This window comes from Bubalus bubalis, chromosome 9, assembly GCF_019923935.1.
Source record: "Bubalus bubalis isolate 160015118507 breed Murrah chromosome 9, NDDB_SH_1, whole genome shotgun sequence".
Taxonomy (NCBI): Eukaryota; Metazoa; Chordata; class Mammalia; order Artiodactyla; family Bovidae; genus Bubalus; species Bubalus bubalis.
The window spans coordinates 83,834,287-83,846,494 of record NC_059165.1 but is presented as its reverse complement, the minus strand read 5'-3'; the positions used below and the strand labels follow the sequence as shown (position 1 = coordinate 83,846,494).

Genomic DNA, 12,208 nt, shown 5'->3' with positions numbered 1-12,208 from the left:
CATTGTGGTTCCTTCCTTATGTCTTTGGTTGTAGAGAAGGTTTTCTGCTGGTCTTCAGGTTGTTTTCATCAGTAGTTGCTCTGTAAATAGTTGTAATTTTGCTGTGCACATGGGAGGAAGTGAACCCAGGGTCTTCCCACTCTGCCATCTTCATCTGAAGCTAGCAAACTGTTAACCTTCATTTAGGCTCCATGCAGAAATGGAAGGGTCTAGTTCTGACTGGAGCCAGGCATGTTCTTTCCTTACCTGACTAAACCCTTCTTCTAGAGACTACAACTTGACATAGGTGGATTCCCACCCAATTTAATTATCTGTCCCTCAAATGGAGAAATGAATCAATTGCTCAGAAAGGTTTACAGTTGCCTCTTAGGCCAAATTCATCTCATTTTTGGATACCTGTTTTCATAGTATTTGTTCTTTGAAACTAATATTGAAAGTACAAGGAAAACGATCAGGAGTCTTAAGGAAGCTCAGTCCCCTCAAAAAGTCCATAGACTGTGTTATTTTTTATATATATATAAAACTTTATTTAAAAATCCATTTGGGCAGTAAGATCATACAGTCACAAGCCTGCAAAACAGACTTGCCTTAAGTTGAATTTCATGTTCGCATTAAAGAAAAGTGTCGGAGGAAAGCATCAATATCATATACTACTCATTATTCATACAGAAGGATGTAAAAATCCACTTGAAAACCTCTCTTAAGGATTCCTAAGAGTTAAACAACAATGACAAGAAAGGATGTGTATGGTGACCCAGAGCTTATTTGCTACTTTTATCAAGATTGCTAGTCAGATTCTGCTCATGGGGAGGAATTTGAGCCCAGATGGAGACTGAGACTGTATTTATTCCCCCTGTTTCTTATCAACAAAATTAGTCACTTTTATTTAAAAGAAACATTACAAATAAGTATGCAAAATTAAATTTCATGATTAAATACACAGAAAGTAACATGAAATCCACATACAAACGTCGTTGGTTACATGACAGTAAAAGAACTGGCAAAACCGAGAACTTACTGCTGCAGATTTTAAATGTTTGCAACCTAAAATCAAAACCATAGAATTACGTTGTTTAAGGGAATTTAAGAAAATTAAATACATACCTTAAGTAGTACTAAGAAAATAGAGCTCATGCCTATTTTAGTTACCAAAGGTAACTAAATTTGGGGGGAGATGCAAGTGGAAATCACCCAGTATTTCATTTCTAGTATTTCTTTCTCCTTGTTACTGAGTTTTCTTTACTCCGGGATGGCTTCAGGATTTACACAGCATTGTATTCTGTTCAGCAGCCACTCGGCTTGGATTGTGCAGTCAGTACTCTGCCTTCATTTTTCTTCTGTCAGTAAACTCTGCCTCTCTGGAATCACTGTGTGGCCAACAAATTGGGTCACATGTGCTTGTCTGTAAAGCCAGCAGCGTATCACACCCTCCAACGCAACGTTATACAGATCAAGCGTGTCAGAGCCCCAGCATTATCATGTAGCTGTTGTCCTTATTTCTTTGTTGAGCAAGAAATGGTTTAATTTCCCCATGGGCAGCTTTAACCCTTGAATGGAAATTTGCCACAGCCTTGAAAATGAGGAAGTGTGCCATGGAAGAGATGCAGCTGGCTCACTCACTGCTCTTCTCTCCTGAAGTAGCCAGCAGAACCATGCAAAGCCAAGCAATCTGGAAAATTTTTTCACACTTCCCTGACAGCTGACCATCTCGGACTGACTGCTCAACTAGGCATCCACTTAATAAATAGCGTTTTAGCAAGTTCAATGCTGGTGGGGAGGCAGACCGGAAACTGTGATTATCTCTGTTTTTTTGAAAGGGCGACACTAAGGGCTAGAGTCCTTGTTTAATCTATTGTAAAATAGCGCATACAGATGTTAATCTTTATTTTTATTTTTTATTTTTTATTAGATAATGATTTATTGCAGAAAATGTTACAAAAACTAATAATTTTGTGGATATTAATTTAGCATGAGATTATGGTAGACATTTAAGAAGTCAGTCATTGTAAAGAAAAATATTAAGGAAATAAGGGTTTAGACAGAGCATAGCTATTGCGATAACAGTGAAGCAGATAAGGATGACTTTCCTTTCATAATTGTTGATCTGTCATGAGCCAACGAGGTACCCACTGCATTGGTAATGATAACTGTAATTAAACATTAGAATGCTGCTGTTGCTAAGTCGCTTCAGTCGTGTCCGACTCTATGTGACCCCATAGACGGCAGCCCACCAGGCTCCCCCGTCCCTGGGATTCTCCAGGCAAGAACACTGGAGTGGGTTGCCATTTCCTTCTCCTGATGTTAATCTTTAAATAGAGAATGAATATTGATAGTTATGAAGTTTTGTTCTAGATTCAACCACACAAAGTTCCCTTCACCAGGGATGTTCCATCTGAGTGCCTAACCTGGCAACAACCTTTGATATAACGTCATTCCTCTGTGGACCAGCCATCAACTTGGTGGCAAGACTGTTTGTTGCTTGGGATCTCTTCCAACATGGAGGGGAAAGATTTCTCTTTGGAATAGATATGTGTTCTTGATATGGATCTGCCTTCCTTGTCCATGTTTCTGCCTTACTCACCATCGTGGTGACTTCACGGCATGCCACATTGCTTCTGATCAAGAACTCATTTCATGATACAGAATTTCAGCAGAGGGCTAGTGCCCACAGAATCCACTGTTTTTTTCTTTCTTTTTTTTTTTTTTTGCCACATACTCCATCACTCAGAAGCTGCTGGCTTAATAAGATAGGGCATGGCCTCGTAAAGGGCCTGTTAGGCTACCAGTTAGAAGAGACACCCTGAAAGCATAGGGTGAAGAAAGAAACTAACATATGCGTGCCTCTCCTATAGGCACAGGTCCAAGAGTCAAGGTTGGAGTTAAGTGTATCTCCTTTCAATATTTTCCAAAACTAATTAATTTTTTTTTTTTTTTGGCCGTACTGAGCCTTCATTGCTGTGTGTGGACATTCTCTAGTTGTAGTGAGCTGTGGCTACCCTTTGTTGCAGTGCTCAGGCTGCTCACTGCGGTGGCTGCTCTTCTTGAGGAGCACAGGCTCGAGGGCACGTGGGCTCAGTAGTTGCCTGGCTTAGTTGCCATGCAGCGTGTGGTTCCCGGACCAGGGATTGAACCCATGTCCCCTGCACTGGCAGGCGGATTCCTAATCACTGGACCCCCAGGGAAGTCTTCCTTTCACTATTACTATTTAATAATAATCTACTTGTGGGATTCTTGCCCCCCAACCCTACAGTTTTGAACTCTGCTGGTTTGGAGCAGACAAATGTTTGTCCGAATGGACAAATGTGTTTCTATTGAATTGGAAGCTAAGACGGCCAAATATCTAGTTTGGTTTGTTCATGCCATTGAGCCAAAACACAATCACCACCACTACCAACAAAAGGTGGTGGGGAGAAGAAAGATAGAGAAAGGCGCTGGGAATTCAGACCCTTCAGGAATAAAGATTTGAGTCGCCTTGCCAGGTAAAGAATTCTGATCAGCTGAGGTTCTTTCTGAGGTCAAAGAAAAGATGTAAAGGGTAGTGGAAGATGGAAGGAAATTATAAATTTGTTTTTGTGATTAGTTACAAAAATGAAGACTATTGCAGCTATGCCTATTTTCTTGTTTCCTGTGTGTATGTGTGTGTATATTTGTATGATTTGTATTAATATTTGTTTATAGTAACAATTTTTTTCTTTTTCCTACCCCTTAATATTCTACACTGTTTTGTTGGAGGCTAGCTTTACAATTTAGTCACTAGAGAGCAGAATATTCAGATGGCACTATGACCAAATTTGAGGGATAATGAAAAATAATTTGATTTATTTTAAATTAAAACTCTTTGGGGAGCTTTGAATTCTTTATTTTGCTCATCCTTGGTCCAGTAACATACAGAAATGTCTCCTGGAGTTACAAGACTTGGGGACAGGGCCAGATACCAGGGAGAGAGAAGGAGGTGGCTGGCGGTGCTAGCGCCCTGGGGAAGGAGCCACTCCTTCCTGGGGGGGAGTTGTTGGGACAGGTGCAGGTGTGGGATTGCCTCCGGTGCTTCAGGTAGCCGGCTGCCTTCTTCACACCCTCCCTGAGACCAGAGGACGGGGCACTGGGATCTCCCTGAGTCAGCGTGTGCATGCCGTCCTGGTAACCCTGCAGAGCTGCAGGCTTGCCTTCTCCTTCTGCAGCCCTGGGTGAGAAGCCCTGAAGCTTAGCTCAGATCAGCAAGGGTGGGCCTTTCCTTCTTTTCCTCTCCCTGACCTCCTGTTTCCCAAGACCCTGATTCAGCCTGTATGACTCTGTCCACATCGATGCCAACTCACCGATGCGGGTAGGCATGAGGCTTGCATCTTCTTCCTTGGAAAAGCAGTCCAAGAGGGCAAGTTCAGCCTCACTGAGGGGGCCTTGGCAGGGGCACTGGATGCCTCTTCGGTGCTCCCACAGTTAAAGGTGGGCAGAGCTGGATGGTGAGGGTGTGGGGTGGGGGGATGGTCCCTTGGCAATTTCAACACCTCAAGGCCCCTCCTCTTCTGCAGCCCTCTTCTCTGAGAGCTGCTGGTGCAACCAGGACTCAACAAGGACCGGAGCCCAGGCTCATCAAGGGGATGGTGTGGGGATCAGAGAAGGTGGCAGGATTCACAGGGCCCTGGACACTTCAGAGGACTGTCACCTCCCCACCCCAGAAGAACTCATTGAGTTGGGAGCTGTCATTGAGCACAGACACGTGCACTGTGGAGCATATTGAGTTCTTAGCCTGTTTCTGAGGCACCTCAACCACTGAGGCTTTGAACTACCAAACACCTGTGCATGGGGAGGGTCGGGGCTGGGAGGGGGGAAGTAAGGAACTCATGGAGGAGGTGGAGGAGGTTGGGCGGAGGAGGTAGTCTGGATCTCCAAGTAGCTTGTGGAAGTTGCTGTATCACAGAAGTGGATACAACCAGTGTCAGGACTTTGCTTCTCATCATTTTCGGTTAAGGATGAGGCTGTCTTCCTTTGCATGAAGTGGAGTTGCATCCTGTTAGAAACAAAGTTGTGTTTCTTATGTGAGAGTTCAGGTGTCTATAGAAGGGATGTGTATGGATGCTGCATAGCCCGAGGGGTGCCTCATAGCCATTATTAAGGGATTCTTTCTTAGCTTAAAGCCCTTCCTTCGCACTCTGCTTTGTGCTGCTAAAGTTGCAACTTTTCAAACCATATTTCTGTTTTGCCAGCTGCTCCCTGTTAGATTCTGCTAACATAGGGCTCTAGGGAGAGCCTGTGAGGCTGGACAGGAAGAACGGATTGCGCCTCGTTCCGGTTTCTTAACTTCTTCCTGTTACAGTGAGTGTTATCTTATTCTCATGGCTTTGGCTTGGCACTGGCAATTTGTTCTGGAGCAGCAGGTGGATCCAGTTTGCAGTTTATCCAGCATTTGCAGAACTAGCCTCATTATGCCCCCTCTGATACATTACTGCCCCCTGACGTGCCCCTTCTGCAGAAAGCTGAATTTCAGCTCCACCCAGCCTGTCCCCAGCTTCTAAGCTCGGATATTTTCAGCCACCTGACTCTTGTTCCCTCCAAACCTGGGTTTGCTATTTCCATGCTGTCTTTGTGTTCTGATTCCCTTTACTGTCACAGTTGTTGAACCAAACTTGGGCCCACTTGCCTGCTGCAGTAAAGTCAATCTACTGATGGACCAGGTCGTGGTGAAGGGAAGTGCAGCTTTTATTGCACCAAGCAAGGAGTCCAGGCAACTAATACTTAAAAGGCCCAAAGTCCCTAAAGGCTTTTAGGGAAAGGTTTTTAAAGACTGGGTTGTGAGGTGTGTGATCAGCTCACGGACATTCTTTTGATTGGCTGATGGTGAGGTAATTGAGAGTCAACATCATCAACCTTCTGGTTCCAACGGATTGGGATTCTATTGTGCTTGTGGGCAGCATACAGTTAACTTCTTCCACTTGGTGGTGGTGTCAGGATCTGCAAAATAGCTCAGAGGACATGACTCAGAATTTCATCCATAGCCCTTGAGGAGGAACAAAAGGTCCTTGACTTTGTTTAATGGCTGAACTTTTATTTCGTCTTGCTTGACTGTTTTCCCTTCCTTTCTGCATTTTCTCAGTTCTCTGATTAAATTTACTCTTTGGAACTCAGGGAATGCCTACGAGGTTAAGGTTTTTCTACAGACAAGAGACAGGCAGAGGACATGGGGAGGTTGGAGTTTGTTCTGAGAAGGCTTCATAGGACCCTGCTCAGTTACATCATCAAGTTAACAATTCTTTTGAAATATAATGGATTTACAGTGTGTTAATTTTGGTTGTACAGCAAAGTGGTTGTTATACATGTATATAATTCTTTTTTAAAAATATTCTCTTCCATTATGGTTTATCATAGGATACTGAATATAACTCTCTGTGCTATACAGTAGCATCTTGGTTTTTATCCATTCCATACATAATAGCTTGCATCCACTAACCCCAACCTCCCACTCCATCCCTCCCCCTACCTCTTCCCTCTTGGCAATGACTAGGCTCTTCTCTATATATGTAATTCTGTTTTTGTTTCACAGATAGTTCATTTTGTATCATATTTTGTGATATTGTGCATCATGTGGTATTTGTCTGTCTTTCTCTGACTTCACTTAGTATGATACTCTTTAGTTGCATCCTTGTTGCTGCAAGAGGCATTATTTCATTCTTTTTTATGGCTTAGTAGTAGACCATTGCGTATATGTGCCCCATCTTCTTTATCCATTCATCTGTTGATGGACATTTAGGTTGTTTCCATGTTTTGACTATGAACATAGGAGTGCATGTATCATTTTGAATTACAGTTTTGTCTGGATATATGCCCAGGAGTGGGACTGCTGGATGATATGGTAACTCTATTCTCCATGCTGTTTTCCATAGTTGTTGTACCAACTTACATACCCAGAAACAGTGTTGAAGAGTTCCCTTTGCTCCACATCCTCTCCAGCATTTATTTGTAGAATTCTTAATGACGGCCATCCTGACTAGTGTGAGCTGGTACCTCACTGTAGTATTCATTTGAATTTCTCTAATACTCAGCAATACTGAGCATCTTTTCATGTGCCTTCTGACCATTTTTATTTCTTTTAGGAGAAATGTCTATTTAGATCTTCTGCTCATTTTTGGATTGGGATGTTTGTTGTTGCTGTTGAATCGTATAAGCTGTTTGTATACTTTGGAAATTAAGCCCTTGTCAGTCACATCATTTGCAAATATTTTCTCCTGTTCTGTATGTTGTCTTTCATCTTGTTTATAGTTTCCCTTGCTGTGCAAAAGCTGATAAGTTTGATTAGGTCCCATTCGCTTATTTTTGTTTTTATTTCTATTGCCTCGGGAGACAACCTAAGAAAACATTGCTACGATTTATGTCAGAGAATGTTTTGCTTATGATCTCTTCTAGGAGTTTTATGGTATCGTGCTTATGTTCAAGTCTTTAAGCCATTTTGAGTTTATTTTTGTGTATGGTGTGGGGGTGTGTTCAAGTTAACAGTTCTTTCTACCTATTTCACAGTACTTGAGATCAAATTTCTCTGGTGTGGGAATTTCATTTCCACTCTAGACGGAGTAACCCGGACTAGATTTGCCGTCTCTATGTGTCAAAAGTTCAGCAACAACTGAGGTAAAATCAGTGAACCACTGAAGTGGTCATTAGTAGAAGTTGATTGTGCACACACCGAAAAGACAGTCCATGAATTGGGAGCACTCAACCCAAACATGGAACAAGGCTCATGCTGCGAGGCTCAGGGGTATATTATGGAGCAACTTACATAGTGGAAAGGCTGCTACTGTTAAGTCGCTTCAGTCGTGTCCGACTCTGTGCAACCCTATAGACGGCAGCCCACCAGCTCCCCCATCCCTGGGATCCTCTAGGCAACAATACTGGAGTGGGTTGCCATTTCGTTCTCCAATGCATGAAAGTGGAAAGTCAAAGTGAAGTCGCTCAGTCGTGTTCGACTCTTAGCGACCCTATGGACTGGAGCCCACCAGACTCCTCCGTCCATGGGATTTTCCAGGCAAGAGTACTGGAGTGGGGTGCCATTGCCTTCTCCAAATAGTGGAAAGGCAGTAACTGTTTAATTTTCTGTTATTGGTTATCATATTAGGATTTTCCTAACTGATAGGGAAAATTGGTCAGGATATATATCTCATATCAACCTTAGGAAACACTTCAAGTTTTGGTTATGATTTCCAGAAGCATGAAGAAGAAATGACCCAGGTCAACTGAGTCTTATAAAATAAACTACATTGAATTTCTCTTTTATGTCTAAATTGGTTTTGTCTGCTCTGGGAATTTTCAAAGAATTTCCATTTGATTTTTATTATATCATCCCAATGAAAAAAATCCAGAAAAAATGTATAAACAATGGTTTTCAAGATGCTGCAGATTAGGCACAAAAGGACAGTTAATCCTGAGAGAAGAGAAACAATGGAGGTGAGTTCTCTGATTGTTCCAGCTGACTTCCTGGAGAGAATGTTCAGGCTGCAGGAAGGGAACCCAGGCAGAATGAGGAGGTAGGAGAAAACCCAGGTGGCTAGAGTTGGCAGAGCAGAGCATTGGAGAGGAGAGAAGCTTTCTTGGAGAGACATAAAGAGAATGAAAAGACAAGCCACAGTCTGGGAGAAAATATTTGCAAATCACATGTGTGATGAAGGACTTTTATTTAGAATATTTAACGAACTCTCAAAACTTAATAAGTAAACATCCCAATTTAAAAAATGGGTAGAAGACTTCTTATCAAAGAAGGTATACAAATAATGTCAAATGGCACATGAAAAAATGCTCAGCATTGGTAATCATTAAGGAAATGCAAATTAGAGCAACAATGAAATACCACAACACAGTAGAAAGTCTAAAATTTCTATAGTAGAAAGTCTAAAATTTCAAAGACTGATCATGCCAAATGCTGTTGAAGATGCAGAGGGGCTGGCACTCTCATGACTTGCTGATGCTAATGTTTAGCAGCACATTTGGGAAAAAGTTTGACACTTTCTTAACAAGTTAAACATATACCTGCCATATGACCCAGCCATTCCCTCCTAGGTGTTTACCCAAAAGAAGTGAATGGTTATATCTACACAGAGTCTTTATAGAAATGTTCTTAGCAGCTTTATTTGTAATAAATTAAAATTAGAAACAACCTGCATGTTTATCCATAGACTAAAGAGTAAACAATTTGTGTTATATATATATATCATTATATGTATATTATATATATATATATATATATTTTAGATAGCATATTCAAAAGCAGAGACATTACTTTGCCAACAAAGGTTTGTCTAGTCAAGGCTATGGTTTTTCCTGTGGTCATGTATGGATGTGAGAGTTGGACTGTGAAGAGGCTGAGTGCCGAAGAATTGATGCTTTTGAACTGTGGTGTTGGAGAAGACTCTTGAGAGTCCCTTGGACTGCAAGGAGATCAGCCCTGGGATTTCTTTGGAAGGAATGATGCTAAAGCTGAAACTCCAGTACTTTGGCCACCTCATGCGAAGAGTTGACTCATTGGAAAAGACTCTGATGCTGGGAGGGATTGGGGGCAGGAGGAGAAGGGGACGACAGAGGATGAGATGGCTGGATGGCATCACTGACTCGATGGATGTGAGTCTCAGTGAACTCCGGGAGTTGGTGATGGACAGGGAGGCCTGGAGTGCTGCGATTCATGGGGTCGCAAAGAGTCGGACACGACTGAGCGACTGATCTGATCTGATATGTATTTTATTATATGTATAAATATATATATTCACACATACAGTGAAATAGTATTAAGTAATAAGATATATACAGTATTTCACTGTATGTATAAGAAAATATAAGTAAATACATTTACTTATACATACAGTGAAATACTATTAAATAATGAAATGAGTTACTGAAACATGCAAAAAGTAGATAAATCTTACAAGGATTAGTTTGAATAAAAGAATCCAGACAAAAAAGTACAGACTCTAGGGTTCCACTTATATAAAATTCTAGAAAATACAGTAATATATAGAGACAGAAAGCAGATCTATGGTTGCCTGGGGAGGAGGCTGTGGAGAGGTGCATAGAGAGTGCTCCCAGAGAAATTACTTGTGGGGGTGATAGATATGTTTCTTGATTCTGTGATGGTTTCACAGGTATATACTTAAAACATGTACTTTAAACATGTATAGTTTACTATATACATACATTATATCTCAATAAAGATGTTAAAAACTGGAAACACTATTTACAATAGCTAGGACATGGAAGCAACCTAGATGTCCATCGACAGATGAATGGATACAAAAGCTGTGGTACATATACACAATGGAATGCTATTCAGCCATAAAATGGAACACATTTGAGTCAGTTCTAATGAGGTGGATGGACCTAGAGCCTTTTATACAGAGTCACGTGTCATCAGAAAACAAATATTGTATATTAATGCATATATATGAAATCTAGAAGGATGGTACTGATGAACCTGTTCGCAAAGCAGCAGTAGAGATGCAGACAGAGAACAGACTTACGGACAAGGGTTGGGGTTCAGTGGGAGAGAGTGAGATGAACAGAGAGTAGCATGGAAGCATATACGCTAACATATGCAAATAGATAGCCAATGAGAATTTGCTGTATGACTCAGGGAACTCAAACTGGGGCTCTGTAAGAACCTAGAGTGGTGGGAATGGGTGGGAGATGGGAGGAAGGTTCAAGAGGGAGGGGACATATGTATACCTATGGTTAATTCATGTTGATGTATGACAGAAATCAAACCAATATTATAAAGCAATCATTAATCAATTAAAAATAAATAAATATTAAAAAACTGAAGTACTGTTAGGATGCTGCTGGTTAGACAAAACTGCACAAACATTCCTTTGGCAGCCAGCAAAACTGTTACTCTCCTACTGCCTTGAAGCCATCTGGCTAAGGTCACTTTCATCCAGGGGCAAGCAATCCCTAGCGCTAGGTCCTGGGGAAGATTTCTGTTAGTTCCTACTGTGGCCCGTGGATGTGCAGACAAAAAGGAATAGAGTTCACAGTCACAATCTTTGTATGGAGAAAGGGTGAAAGGCCAATGGGATCATTGCCTGGCCAGGACCAAGAATGAGCCTATACTGCTTGGGTCCAGAGATTACTGGCTATTCACAATTCCACCACTGTAATAACACAAGTATTCTCATTACTTTCTATTTCCTTCCAGGGATTTGTCCAAAAAGCTGAATGTTTTTATGTAGAAGTTGCCATATAATTTTGCACTCAGCTTTTTTCACTGATGGTTTTAAAGAACTACATAAATGAATAGCTGGGAAATGCCTTGGAGTGTTGTGTGTATTTAGGAAAATATCTTCAACATTCACACAGCTTGAGAGATCAATAATCATGTCTCCTTTCCATATGTAAGACTGGTAATTTCTATTCACCTAAATAGTATGTTTTTAATCACAGATTCTCTATGTAAGTCTGTTTGAAGATAGGTTCATTTGTGTCATATTTTTATCATATGGAATTTTTCTTTTTCTGAGTTATTTCATTTAGTATGATAATCTCTAGTTGCATCCATGTTGCACAAATAGCATCCTTTTTTGTGGCTGAGCAGTAGTCCGCCGTATATATGGACCACATCTTTATCTATTCATCTGTAGATGGATGTTTAGCTTGTTTCCATGTCTTGGCTATTGTGAGTGGTGCTGCTACGAACATAGGGGTGCATGTATCTTTTTGGATTAGAGTCTTGTCTGGATATATGCCCAGGAGTCAGATTTCTGGATCATATGGTAGCTCTAGTGTTTTGAGGAATCTCCATACTGTTTTCCATAGTGACTGCACCAATCTTCATTCCCACCAACCGTGTAGGAGAGTTCTCTTATCTCCACGTTATCTCCATAATGCTTACCTTTTTTAATGCTATTTTCTATGCCAATTTTTGACAACGCCATTCTAAACAGTGACATAATTTAAGTGCTCTGCTACTATTCAGTAGATGTCACTAATGTTCTGCCCTTAAGGCTTCAAAGAATATTCTTGTATGTAAATCTTTGAGGAAATCTCTTATTGCTTTGGGATAAATTCCTGGATAGCCTTACTAATTTAGTGAAATAACTTTTAAAGGCTCCTCACACAGTTGCAAAATTTCTCTCCAGAGGAGGCTGACACTCTTGAATCTTTAATGGTTTTAACTATAAAACACTGACGTAGAACTTTGATAACACCGGACTGTCAGATATGCAAACATTTTAAGAAAAAATGA

General features: G+C 41.1%; 1 pseudogene; it reads right to left on the bottom strand.

Annotated features, from left to right (window-relative positions):
• Positions 1–500: 500 nt before the first annotated feature.
• LOC112587071 lies at positions 501–11,897 on the bottom strand (annotated as a pseudogene).
• Between the last annotated feature and the right edge of the window lie 311 nt (positions 11,898–12,208).